Source organism: Thunnus albacares, chromosome 14 (assembly GCF_914725855.1).
Source record: "Thunnus albacares chromosome 14, fThuAlb1.1, whole genome shotgun sequence".
NCBI classification, from domain to species: Eukaryota; Metazoa; Chordata; class Actinopteri; order Scombriformes; family Scombridae; genus Thunnus; species Thunnus albacares.
In genome coordinates, this window is record NC_058119.1 from 27,507,238 (window position 1) to 27,520,572 (window position 13,335).

The 13,335-nt window shown below is 39.2% G+C and overlaps 1 protein-coding gene across 3 annotated transcripts in view; it reads right to left on the minus strand.

Moving 5' to 3' along the window:
• The window catches only part of atrnl1a (attractin-like 1a), a 322,517-nt gene that overhangs the window by 137,911 nt on the left and 171,271 nt on the right, over window positions 1–13,335 (minus strand). The gene's annotated exons all lie outside the window — the stretch shown is intronic.

Here is a 13,335-nt window from a genome sequence, read left to right on the forward strand (position 1 = left end):
GGAAAAAAAACATGAGAGGAAAGACAGTGTGAGAAAAAAATCTATGATCCAAATGTAAATTTTATTCAAAACTTTCACTTTTAAAATGTTTTTTTAAGATGTTGATTATCATTTTATGTGTGCATATGCATGAATAAGTAGCAGTGCTCTATTCTTTTTTTTATTATCTAGACAAAAAAAAAAACAAAATCACGTATCACAATTACATAAAATTCAAGCAAAGTTAGAGAACCTCGAGTTCCTTCCGACCTAAATAACAAAAATAAATTTGAAAATTTTATGCCTGACGAATAAAATGACTAATTATCTCAGTCTATGTAGTCAATTATGTAACTCCAATACTTCCACACGCTGAAAAGTAGAAGATTATACATGTAAAACACAATTAAAATAGATCAGGTCAGTGGTAGATGAGGAATGGTTTTGAATGAACATGTCTGTATTTTTGCACAAAGCGACCGAAACACACTGTGACTATACATTCCAGCACATTCAGCGAGGCCTTACATAAGCTCTCCTTCCCCAAAACATGCGTTACAGCGCATCATGTGAAACTGATGCAATAACTGTGGATGAACATCTTTATTACCTGAGGCCAATGTTCAGACCTCTTACATAAGGCCAACAATTTTATTTCTGCCAAACACATTCTCACATGTTCTCTATCTCCTTCTCTAACACACACACACACACACACAAAGAATACAATACGAGCCACCGTCATATGGTTTGTAGGGTTATTATAAGATTAGCTTGTGAGAAAAAGGCTTCTGGCCTTTTGTGCTCTCCGGTATTCTGCAGCACTTTGTCCAATTGAACTCCGACAAAACTGCAGCACCACTAAATCCACTGACTGCACCATCCATCATCGTGTTTTGTGTGCTGGGACGGTGCTGCTTCTGTGGCCCTCTGCTGTCCTGAGCCACAGATCTTATGCATGGACTCAATAATCCTGCGGGATAATCTAAAGGGTCAATTCACCCAATTTACATCATATTGTTCTACTTACTTCCTTCCTTATAATTAATACTTCTGTTTTAAGTGCTGAGATTTTGAGGTATCTGCCTCTGCCGCCCCACAACAATGGAGGTGAATGGATTTTTAGGGATTTGTGCTCCTCACGATTTTAACAAATGATATTTGTCAACACTTTCTGAATAACTATATCTTCAATAGTTCCTAAAGTAGCTCAAAGTGAGGCCTGTGATTGGCCGAAGTCACCAGGGAAGGTTGTTGTGATCTATTATATTTGCATTTTAATTTAGGGTTTTGAAATCACATTTTTCTTTAATGACTTTATGATTCTTTGGCATCTATGTAATGCTGTTGTCTTCAGGCCACGTTTGCATCCAAAATCTAGCAAAAATTTTAACAGAATGTCCAGAAAATCTGCAAAAGAAAAGGTGAAGGTGCGCTTCCATCTGCCACTATTATGCAAATATTACAAACCACTGCAGAAGAAGAAGAGGTGAACACAACATTACATAATTGTGAAAGCACCTGTCAGACCTTGGATGTTGGAAAACCGTGTGGAAAACATGCTGGAAATATGGTATTTATGTTTGTTTTATGTATTAATTTGAGGAACGTCTCGTCATTGGTCCGCACAAATCCGATGAGTTCATCTGCTGCAATTTTTCTTCATCTCTTTAGTGGAGCAAAAGTTTGAGTAACACGCTTCAGGATTTATTCACCGAGTCTGTTTCCACCTCAGCCTGGTGAAAAACCTCTTTACAATAGCAAAATATGTGTTTTTATGTGCATTGATGATTTTTTTTCCTGTGTTCCAAACATGTGCGTTATACTGTATGCTGCAGTGTTACAGATATTTCAATTTGTTTCATCAGCATACACACCCACACACACACACATGCTCATTCCTATCACCGTAAAACTTTTTCCCTCACCTCTCACCTCATCTCATCCCTCAGAGTATTAACCCTGCGCTCCGTCTTCATCGACATCCATGTGTGTTTTCTGTATGTGCGCTCCTGTTTTTTTTCTGTGTGTGTGTGTCTCAGAGTGTGTGAGATGCACCCTGCTGCTCCAGAGCAAAGTTTTTGGCCCTCAGCTATGAAAACTCCTGAAAAGCTATTGTTGTCCATGTTCAAACTCGCTCATGTTAAGAGGATTATTTAACACAGACATAATTGATTTTCCATTCACTTTTCTGCCCTGTAGGAACAAAACAGAGCAGAGTTTACTGTTGGAAGTATCGCGGAGACACACAAAGCACATCAAGGTACTTCTAGGACACGGTTGAAACTAGCATTCAGGTGTTGGACCGTAACCGACAGCAGAACAAATTAAGAGACCTGGGATGGTTCATTTTATTTAAAAATACCATTAAAAAATAATCAGATATTGCAAGGGCAAAATTCATGCAGCCACTCTAGTGATTCCTGATAACACTACCTCCACTGCATATTTCAACAAAAAAGCTGGCAGGAGTCAATGTCACTGCTTTAGCTGGTCCTAGTGGTTGGTCGTATTGGTTGTTTTAATTGAGGAAAAACTCAACTGTAACACACATGGACTCTGTCACGTAGTGTCAAGTCATTTAATGCCTGTAGCAGTCAAGGTAGTCAAACCAATGATAATGCCGCTGGTGTCTGGGCTTACATATCAAACCAAGCGTGTGGAGTTTGCATGTTCTCCCTGTGTTTGTGTGGGTTTCCGCTGGGTGCTCCTGTTTCCTCCCACCATCATAGACATGTATGTTAGGGGTTAGTGCTCCTGTTAGTGCCCTCTAACCACTGGCACTGGCAAAAAGAACTGGAGTTGCTCCCCCAGACGCTGCATTGCTGCTGCCCGTTGCTCTAAGTGTATAAGATGCATCAAATGCAGAGGACAAACTTTGTTTCAATGTATGAGAGCGTTGAGAGTCTTAGTCGTGCACCGGCGTTGAGAGTACACAGGGAAAATGGGAAAACAAATAATCACATGACCAAATTAAAATTGTCCAAGACTGCGTTGAATTGCAGAGAGACATTTTCTTGGTGTATTCATGTTGAAGTTGTGATGGTCAGGTTGCCATGTTGATCCTTTAATGGCAACTAAAACATAAACAGCATCTTCTTCTCAAAACTACCCATATGACTGTCCCTTAAACAAGTCATCTGAGTGTTTTCTGATGTGACACATATGTGGTTAAAACGTGGGTGGGTTTCGGTTTGAGTTGAGTTTAGGAAAACATTGTAATCATACTTACAAGAAACCAATGTTAACTGTTATTACAAGACAGAACCAAACCATAATCTCCTGAGTCAAAGTTGCACGCTTTGTTGACCAAACCAGCTACTCCAACCTCCTCTTCCTCTTCCTAAGAACACAACAATGACACAACGTTTCTACTTTTGGGACTTTGTGAGGGCGATAATTACTCACATGACCGCAAGATGTCGCTTGTCTGGAAAGTAGGATTGCAACTGATGCAACTAACTTCATCATTTTGTCTATAAAATGTCAGAAAATAGTGGAAAATGCCCATTATAACATCTCAGAGCACAAGATAACGTCTTCAGACGTCTTATTTTATCCGATTAACAGTCCAAAACCCAAAGATAATCAGTTGACTGTCATGTTATAACACATAAAAGCTTCAAATCCTCATATTTAAGAAGCTGCAACCAGCAAATGTTGACATTTTCTCTTAAAAAGGACAAATGATCATTTAATTTGGTTTTAAGCATTTTATATTAGTACTTTTGGACAATAGTATAGTTATTTCAAATTAAGAGATATTTCTGTAAAATAACACAAACAGCAGAACTTAATGAGGCTTTACCAGCTAAATAAAGGCTGAGAAAAAAAAAAAGTAAAATAAAAAGTTATGTACAGATATTTTCATAATGAAAACTGCACAGCTTGTTTGTAATTTGTTAGAACAGACAAGTGTTAACCAGAAGCAGACACTGGATGACATCGGGTGTGAGGATGAGGACATCTGCTGTAATAGTGCGTTGTTTACTCGGCGTTCACATTTAAAACAAAGACTTGACGTTGACGGAAAAGTTCAGGGTCTAAATGCGTTGAACGCCGCTAAATGCAGCCTTTCAACCCGCTATTTAACTCCAGAAGTCTTCAAGTGTTTCTCAGCTGTTTCATTTGAAATCAACCCTGTCAGGCAACCCAGCGCTCTTATTCATCTTCATTTTTTTACATTAAGTGGTGAGTTGTCTGATGTTTCATTTTAATTGGCTTTAAAAAGGTCTTTCAAGGTCTTTATGAAACTTTAAGACAATGTGAAATTGGTCTAGGCCTGAGGCCATTGGTGTGCAAATTAGTATGTGATATCTGATCCTCCTGACATGGGGGACTGTCAAAGATCTGTTTTAAAATCAGCAAAACCCCCGAGCAGCACTGCGGCTAACAAGGGCTATAAAATATAAAAACACTGATCACAGGCATCACAGTACATTTGACAGCAATATATTTCAAGCATGTTCAACATGGGGATACCTTTAAATGGCCCTAATAGCCGGAAAGGCTGTGTCTTTGTCTTTGGTGAATCCTCTGAGACTACTTGGGAGGGGGGGGAGAGAGAGAGAAAGAAATGGGGCAGAATGGGCTTAAGAGGTTTACCAGCATTTGTGCAGCAGGTAAAATGGCCTGACAGTGAAAAACCTGCAGGAAAAGCTGATTTCAGTCCAGAGGGACACCGCATTAATACAGGCATCAGGGAGAAAAGAGCCTGGCTTTGCATTCAGGCTTCCAATGCAGCAATTTACATCATTACCTCCTGACAATATAAAGAGTTATTATGAATGTACTCACATGCACCGACACGGAAACAGAGACAAATACATACATACAACTCTTCACACAACTAACTAATACTGAACACAGTAAATTAGCTCATACTCTATACTATATTCTTCCTAATCTCTCTCACACACACACACTTTCCAGTCCCACACAAACTCCAGTCTGTACGGCCATCATTTCAATTTACAACAACTGCAGTCGTTAAACACAACTATAATCAATAAGCTGTTTAAACCACACCCTTCTCTTCCTGACCCAGACCACTGCAGAGCAGCAAACACACAAGTCTGACGAACCTACAAAACACACACACACACACACGATGCAGACCTAATCTACACATGCTGAGGATGTTAACACTACATTGTGCAACTTAATGCACTTATATAACGTTCAATTCCTAGACTGAGGTCATGTCTGAGAGTGCAAAACAAAGTGAATTCTGTCTGCTTTTTATTTTTCTGTAAGTTAGTTGTTAGTTAGCGACGGTAGAGAGATGACAGGAACAGAGAGGAGAGAGAGAGAGAGATCTGCTGCTAGAATCGAACCAAATATGTTGAGGTTACGTGTCATTCGTCTTTACCAGAAAGCTACTAGGAAGCAACCACAACTGATGGATTTAGACAGAAGATTTTGCACAGGGATTAACTGTTGCTGTTGCATTTCCATGTAGAAGTCTGCAAATTGCACCATTGGGAAAAGAGCTGATGACATAAGATAATATTATAAGCCTGTGCAGGCAAAAACTGTTTACTTCAAGGGCGCACCAACACACAGGATAGGATACAATTAAAATATACACTTAGTAGCCAGTTTACTAGGTACACCTAGCTAAAACAATACAGTCAAATACAACAGCCTTACAATAAATCTTCCCATCATGAAGGTTATAACATTTGGATTTTGTTGAAACAGTTGAATGTGCTGTTGAATTGAGGCCTTTCTAATATTTAGTCTGTTAGTCTCATTGTGTGCATGATTAACTAGCAACTGAGTGTATGTTACCAATAAAATTAAATAGTCTCTATCTCTCTCCATATACAGTCAGTCATCACTGAACTCATGGCTGTCTGATGTGATGGCAACCTGTTCCTGATTCAGAGTTTGCATCGGACTCTTATCACATTATTGGACTCACAGTGGACAGCCCGCCAATATACGTCCACTAAAAGTGTTTGTTTTTACCACTGACAGGCTCAGATTGTTATAATAAGTGTCTGACAACATTATGGAAAGGACCATACAGAGAAATAAAACATTTTTCTTTATGATTTGCTTGATCCAGTCTGTTTGTTAATGTGTCTAATCAAGTCTCGCTCCAGGAGAAGTCTCGTTCTGAAACCTCACGAGTTGTTGAAATCAGCTAAATATTCAGCCATGACTTTGAAAATCTTTGAGATAACACTAAGCTACGATTTCTGTACTCCAACACAACAAACCTCTCCAGACACTCCTTTCTCCAGCTCTGACATGGCTGAATATTTAGCTGATTTCAACAACTCAACTCTTGAAATATTTCAGAACCAGACTTGAGCAAGACGAAGTTAGTGGCACTATTGCCCCGTTGGATTACATTGCAACACCTCGCTCAATACTGGACCAGTTTCAAAAATGGTTGTCCCCATTAGTCACTTAGACACAAAAATATGGGAATATAGGTTGAAAAATACCAAAGTTTCCCTGTAAGATTTTCACATTTGTACTTTGCTTTTCAGGATCTTACCCTACATAAAGCATATTTGTCTATTTGTTGTTTGCGTTAGATTAGACCTACTTTCATTATTGGTCATGTTGTATTAAATTGTACATGTGGGTGAGAGGTATTTGTTAATCTACAATAATATCTGAGAACATCTTAAGTTGTTATGTTTTCCAGAAACACCTTGTAAGTTTAAGAAAATTCACAAGATTTTACGTTCATCTTCGCCTTTAGATGCTTTTGGGTCTCAGATCAATACGCTGCAGAACTTCTCAGCCTTACATGTACCTAAACACAACAGAGATAATTGAAATATTATCCTTCTGTATATTCACCTCTAATTTTGAAACAGACAGATTAACACTGCTAATGTAATTAACTCCAAGTGCAAAGTGGAGATTGGAGCTTCTGCTACACGGTGTGATGACTGTAACCGCTGAGTGCTCGAAGAAGCAACGATACAAAAGGCAGCTACAGAAAATACTGCAGGGAAGAAGAACATTACAGCAGTTACAGCATAAATACCGAAATAATACACATTATGGCACAAACACAGAAACAACAGTTGTCTTCCTTTTCTATAGAAAGTAATTGCTTGGAGATCAGAGGTCAACTGACTGTTCAAGGGAAATATTTTTTTTTAATCTCAAGGCTATAACTGCAATTACCAGAGGAGAGAGTGTGAGAGGAGAAAAGCGGGAGGCTAAGGTAGGAGACAAAGGTAAAAGATGAGGGGAACAGGAATGACGTAAAGAGGACTCCAAGGACCTCTGTTCTACAGACCGGTCATTACTGAAGGTCCATGCTGGGCCCTCTGGGGACGAGCTGAGGAGCTGTGACAGCAGTGGGCTGCCTTTTATTTCCCTAACCCTGAACCAAGGGCTGCTTGTTAAAACCAAGAATGAAAGAAAGTGTTAATCAATAAGTGAGGGGAAAACAAGAGGGCGAGAAGGGATGGAGAAAAAAAACAAAAAAAAAAAACAGAAAGAAATGGAAATAAAAGGCAGAGAGAGTGCGGAGGGGTGAAGGAGATGGGAAGGAAGAGAGAGAGCACCAGGTATAAGATGAATGGAGGGAAAAGACAAGGGAAGAGAGGGAACACAGACACAGGGAGATGATGGCAGGAGGAGGACGATGGGGGTAAAAGATAAAGCAGCAGGAATTCATTCATTTTCTCTTCTCATTTAATCCTCATCAGCGCTGCGGGGACAACAGAGAGACACTCACTCATACCTGCAGCACTTTAAAGAACACTGTTGACACCAAACAGCAACGAGGCTGGAGGCTGACGCTGATTGTGGAAGTAAAGCTCAACGCCATAGACAGCTGCTAGATGCTCCAGCTGACTCCCATTGAACGTCAATTCCTCTCTAGAAATACTCAGTCAATCATGGTCTAAAGTCATTATGGTCTCAATCTCTGAATTCAGGCTCTTTAATAAGTTTGCTGGTGCTCATTTTTTAAATTATTGCTCCGTTAATAAGATTTGAAGACTTATAGCAGCTTTGATGTCTCTGTGTGGGTGTTGATTGACAGCTGTGATTGACAGTTGGCTCACCTGCTGCTCTCTTCGGCTCCGGGATTCACACTGAGTCGGACTATTGTTGCAATATTTCACTAAGTTCAATGTTACTTGATTGTGATACCTGTCATGTTAGCACAATTTAGCTAAAGTAGCTAACATTAGCCCGAGTTTGTAGCGCTCGGTGATCCCAGTAAGCTAGCAAATGGAAACCAATGGGTGATGTCACTTTATATACAGTCTATGGTTTACACATACAGGCTAAGGGCCGGGTTATGCTAGGAAAGAATACTTTGTACAATGTGTTGTCCAACCACGTCAAAAATCAAGGTTTTTTATTTATTAGTTATTATAATATCTCTCCTGGAAGGCAGTCATAGTGTTGTAATAACTACATGAAGTAGAAGCAGATATTGTGGGACACAGTCTCCTCCAGTTCAGACATTGCAGAGGTGTGATGGGACGGGGTTTCTGAAGCAGTTTGACCGTCTGACAAGTAGTTCTAATGAAGAATATTGGCAGCTTAAAAGCAGCAGACTCTCTCTTGACTCTCACAACCCTGAAGCTGAAGTACGTGTTTATTGTTAAGCATGTAATTTACATACTCAGCTCTGATTTGGAAGTTATTCTCTCATATTACCGCCATGCTGGTGCACGATGAAGTAGTTAACTTGTCTAGCAATACGTTTCCATGTATTATTTTTCTTATTCTGGATCATGACAATCAGCTTTTCCACCACTTTGTTTAAAATACTTTTATGCTGTTGAGTTGAGTTCAAATTAAAAATCAGTCCCTCATAATTAGTCCTATACAACATACATATTTCATTGTCTACATTTAGTCATTAATATTTACCTTGAAATTTTTTGAAAATTGTGCTTTCCAAGTATTTACTTTGCCCCCTCTCTCTCTTTTCTCCTGTGGAACGTATTATAGAAATACACCTTTATTCAAGGATTTCAAAGATTGCAAACACAACCTTGTGTTCAACATCCAAAACCTGAAGAACATCCAAATATTTTAGTACAAGATCAAAAAAAAACAAACAAACTGAGTGGTCAAAAGTAAAAGCTGAAAGGCAAAGAAAATACATTTTATTGGAGCTTATGTACAGTATTCACACTCTAATCCTACAATACATAAAGATGTTTAAAGCACACGTTCAGCATGTAAACAACTGTGAATTTTCCAGGGACTGAAATGTGTTTACCACACATTCTTCAGTTATTTGCATATTCATGAGGACCTAATGACCAAAGTGAGGCAGTTGCCAAGTGCCGCCTCCACCTACATGCTATGAAAATGAGTCCAGCTCTACCATATGTGCACACTTGTTAGGAGAGCTCACAGATGTAGCTGCTTTTATCAGGTGCTTAAGATCCACTTCTGCATCAATCTGCGGCTCAAACACCAGCAAAACAAACCGCAGTGAAAATCTGAATATGATATAACAACAGAACACTCGGTATCACTTTTCCCACTTGTCACTCGTCAGTCTCATCTTCATGTTGTCATGTATAATTCTATTAATCGTTAATTAGCTATTATCAGCAATTGACTAAATTATGAAGTGACAGATTTCTATTTAAATGAATTCAAAGAGTAAAAAACATGTTAATTCTTGTTTATTATGAAGTGTATTTAATTTAATTGCAGAAACACTTTGTGTGATAAAAATAAAATTAGCTTTATTACTGGTACAACTACTACTACTTACTGCATAAAATGTACAATAGTAGGTTAATAATGTGATGGTGATATAAACAGCTTTTACTACTAATTCTATTGCATTTTTGATGAGTTGTTGCTTTCCAGCTTTTATCATCACATGATAAACAGATTTCATTCTGTGTTATCATATTATGCTGTTTAGACATGCATTACTTGTAAAATTAAATATTTTAACAGTTTGTCACATTCACATACACCCCGAAATGACTCTTTGTATTATCATAATTTGATCCATTACACCAAATAAAATGTAGAAAGTGTCTTGATCAGTCGGACTCAGACAGTAACCTGCTTTCTCTCAGTCTGTTTGGCTTTTTCTCTATTTTTTTGTCATTTCCATGCTCTCACAAAATTAGATGTCGCTGGGAACTTGGTGACATAATGATTACTTACGGAACTATCTGGCAAGCTGCTATGGCTGGCATTAATTGCTAAATTGCGCGCACTAGCCGGACACGACAGCCCATCAAGCAAGTTGCTAAGTGAGCTAGCTAGTTCAGTCGCTAATCAACAGCTGTTTATTCAAATGACACATCTGTACAATGTCTTCCAGGTTCAATATTGACTGTAAACCATGTCTCACCTCTTTTGCGGAGCAGTTCACACTCTCAGAGCAGGATTATTTATAAAAAATGGATGGAGAGGTATCACACAGCTAATATGATAGCTCCCTTATTAGTAGATTGTCTAGTCTCACACACACACACACATCATTTGTCCTGATAGTCTTGATGACTGCTGATGACTTCCTGTTTGGTTAAATGGGTAGCACTCAACCTCTCTTCTTCTTTCCCCCCCCTATGGAACATAATACTGCCTCAATGAGATGCTTCAGATAGACCCTGATCCTCCTCTGTATGTGTGTGTGTGTGTGTGTGTGTGGGGGTGTGTCAGATATCTGATTAGCAGAGGCATCCTCTTTAATGATGGCAGGCGCAGACGATAAATAAGTGACTGAGTACCGAGCGACAAATCAAATCAACCCGACCAATCACACAGGCCCTTGGTTCGTCCGCGACAAAATGGCAGCTCACCTCTGACAGAAGGCTTTTAATCAGCCGGCCTATAGGCTGTGATGCATGGAGACGTATATAGAGGGAGTGAAAACGGTCAGGAGGAGAAATCAGTTGTTTTTGAAAAAATGGAGCAGAAAATTGTGTCTAGTTTCCTGCTCTTTATTTGAATTTAGTCTCTCCAAAACATAAAGGCTGGAAACAAAGAGCTGTTCATTGCGGGTTGATTTTCAGTCTTTTCTCTTTGAGATAACATTATCTGTCAAATTACACACATGTTCAAATTAGAAACGGTTACGGTTTCGAGTTACACAACTTCTGACTGAATTAACGGTTCAGCTCTATCAAAACAGAAAGATGAAGAGAGAAACTGGGTCATGTTCCTATAATGTTTGTGGGCTCAATCAATAAAACATGATTTTTTGATTAGAAACAAATGCAGGCCAGTCCTGATTTATGGGGAAAATGGTGTCAAAATGAACAAATTACAGAGATGGTCTATATTTGCCTGTGGTGTATCTTATATCTGTTCTTATTTTGGATATTTTTATTCCTACAGTTCACATTACAAATATGATTTCTACTGATTTTATAGACTTTAGATCAGATGCTCGACATTTGCAAAACATTTGTTATAATAAAATTAAACATACAAATTGTAAAGCTTTCAAAAGTTAGTTAAAATGTTGAGTATGGAACATCATTTTTCTGAAATAGAGACACATATTTGTCTTACAGTCCATCATTTCCTGTGTTTGTAATAAACCGCTGATGGGAACCTGAATAACGTCTGGACTGATGCTGTAACTCAAACCCCTTTACAAATATTTAAACCTGGAACATTCTGGTAAAAGTCATGTCATGATGGTGAACTCGAGAGAGAACGGAGGACGGAGGTGCAAGGTCAGTGTGACACAACCAATCAAAATCTGTTCCGGAAGAACGACCAATGCCAACACCTCCCTCTGCCTTACAACCAGCCCTCGACTCCCGACTGACGTCAGGACGCCGCCGGGGAAACACTCACCGGGTCAAGTGAGGGTGGATGTGGATATGTTGTATGTATGTGTGTGTGTTTCATGGATTTCCACCTTTTCTAAGGACCGATTTAAGTTTTAGACCTGCTAGCTGTGAACGTTTTTGCAAGGTGAGGACTCTCTGACCTGTCCGTGAGACAATTTTCACCTTTTCTACCAACACAGAATGTTAAACACTCTGTATGAATGTTTTTTTTCAGTGTTTCTTATTTCTCTGTTGAGATAAACCAACAAAAACGTTCATATTCTGGCCATGATGGCACCAAAGACGACCTCTTTTCTATGATGCATCATTAGAAACTACTGCAGTCTGCTTTGAGAGCCATTTGGGGTATCTACATTAATATTTCTTAGTTTTTTTGCATCTTACAAAAAGATCAAAGTCAAAATCGACTCTGGACATCTGACAGTGGAGGCACTTCACCTTAAACCTACATTAACTGACTTTTTGGACACTTGTGCAGGAACAAGTAGTGAACACAACACAATATGTTGAACTTCTTAGCAGTTACGGAGCAACATTATCATCCATTTGGAGTCGTGTTTCTGTCCACCTGGTGAATGTAAGTCCAATATTCACTCTCTTTTAGCTCTGTTTTTGCTCTCTACCAACTCCTGAGGGAAATATCTGGATCTTTAGCTGCTAAATGCTCCACTATGTTCACCAGCTAGTCTACAGCTAACTGTGTCTGTTTGCCGTTTGGTGCTGAGCAGGTAGTGTACAGTGGGCTTTTTGGGGCTTATTCTCTGAAAACAGCTGCCTGTTACGGCTGAAAATGATACTATGAGAGCGCTGAGAGTGAACCAGAACAGTAAAGTTGCAGCCGGACAGCTAAACAATGAGCTGAAACTCACTATAAAGCTTTGTGAAGTAAACTGGAGCTGCAGAGTCTCAGTCCAACAAGTCTTCATATATAAATGACAAAAAAAGCTTGTTTTGTCAGTTCTTTCCACAGCGAACCACAGGAGTCATGTTAGCATTTTCTAATTTGCCTTTAATTTAACTTTCGTCTCAGTTTGGTTGAGGTAAAGGTTAAATGAAACCAATGTTGACTGATACTGATAGAAGCATGGTCTCTGGTGTTGAAGGTTTATAACCCAAACATTCACCCCGGCCTCCTCAAAAACTTTTGAGAAGTTTCCCGACGTCACACTACTTCCTCCTTTTCCTCCTTTGCTAGTAACAGCGGACAGTAATTGTCGGTGGAGGAGAGGTTGCTTCTCAGGAAAACAGACACACAGGTTGTTATAAGCATTTGAACTAACGATCAATGCTGTAGTATTTCTACTGAGGACAGTCCAAGTCAAAAAGAAAGAAGTAGTGTTGGTGTATCTGTACTTTAGCCAACCAGCAGCACAATCCACAGGCAGCATGGTTGCTCTCCAGGTTATAAACATCTTTACATCTTGTCTGCTTTGCTGTTTAGTAAAAGGTCTACGTGGTTTTGTGCGCGGGGCGAATGTTAGTCAGAAAGGTCGGCTCTATGACAGAGACATCAAGAGACAAAGAAAAATAAGAAGTGAGAGAGGGATACATGTGTCAGAGAGTCAAGAGACTTCAGTCC